Genomic DNA, 1,654 nt, shown 5'->3' on the forward strand with positions numbered 1-1,654 from the left:
GTGTTTTGTGAATCTTCCATTGTTGTGACAGGTTATTTGCAAACAGGTTCTATGAGGTTGTATTTCACAACTTTTATAGTAAACATAGATATGGATCGTATGTTGCTGACTACTAGAGAAATGGCTAGTGGGTTAACCTAACTCATATTAGCTCTGTCCTTTTGCCCCTTCAAATATATCTTTATTCGGTTAATGTGGGTCAGGATAGGGAGGAGGATGTTCTGGTTTGGAAAGGGTCTTTCTTGTGTATTTTTTCTATTTCTTTTGTTGTTGCTTTGTTGCATCAGTCTGCTTTCCCCCCCTCCCCCCACCTCCCTCCCCCTCCCCTCCCCTTTATGGCCTAAAGATTGGATTCATAATCTTGTCCCTAAAGTTAACATTTTTGCTTGAATTCTCCTTCAAAATAAACTTCTAACTACGAACAACTTGTGTAAGAGGGGCTTCTCTATTCCCAACAAATGTTATCACTGTTTAGTTGAGTTTGAATCTGTCTCCCACTTATTCCTTCATTGTCCTTTTGCTTCCACCATTTGAAGTCGGATCTTACAGCTTTGGAATCTTAGCTAGGTTTTCCCTGAGTCTATTTTGGACTTTTTTTTATCAATGGAAGGCACCCTTTTCCAACCATGCTTTAAAGTTTCTCTAGTCTTATACCTTCCTGCATGTGGCCTAGGGGATTTGGAAAGAACGCAAGAATAGAATTTTCAGAGATCATGCTCTTTTGGAGGATATTGTCTTTGGAATTTTGTTTAGAGCTATTGGGGAAAATTTGAATAGTCTTAATACCAACCCCAAGTCTAAGGACAAATTGATATGCTAGGATTATGACCACAGCGTGGTTGAGGCTTGGCTCACAAAGATTGATATTACTGATGCTTTAAGACCTGTAAAGAAATCCAGACATGGATTTTATTGGAATTTCCCTTCCCCGGGATGGGTGAAAATTAATTTTGATGGGGCGGCTAAAGGTAATCCCAAGTCAGCTACATGTGGGGGAGGGGAGTGATAAGAGATGAGAATGGTAGGTTTATTGCAGCAGTAGCACTGTCCTTGGGTTTCTAGACCAACCACCTTGTTGAAGCCATAGGGGCCTATCAAATTTTAAACTTGGTTCGTCATCTCAACTGCAAATGTGCTTGGCTTGAAGGAGACTCGAATAATATTATCCAATGTCTTAAAAGGCAACTATAAGCCTTCTTGGACTATAGAGGGATGGATTAATTTATCTAAGGAAATTCTTGGAACTTTTGAAAATTGTGTGATTTCCCATACCTATCAGGAAACTAACATGGTGGTAGACGTTTTTGCTAATAAAGGGCTTGTGGCTAGAGAAAGGATGATGTGGAACCTAAGTGATAAGATGGATAAAGTTGTCATGGCATTGATTTAGTATGATGAGATTCACAAAAGAGGAAATAACTCCTACCCTTTTCAATAATTTAATGCCAACTCTGTTTAGTCCTTATGGTGAGGTTGGTAAACTCACGGATAAATAGAGATATCCCACACGTACCAACAATTCATGCAACATAGAATTAATATATATCAAAGCATAAATAACAATAACAGAACAACTATGACAGAATAATGATATCTCTATTGAATTCTCAAATATGCCAGTACAATACCATCCTTGCCCAAGCTCCAGCCATAC

Source organism: Cryptomeria japonica, chromosome 4 (assembly GCF_030272615.1).
Source record: "Cryptomeria japonica chromosome 4, Sugi_1.0, whole genome shotgun sequence".
Classification (NCBI taxonomy): Eukaryota; Viridiplantae; Streptophyta; class Pinopsida; order Cupressales; family Cupressaceae; genus Cryptomeria; species Cryptomeria japonica.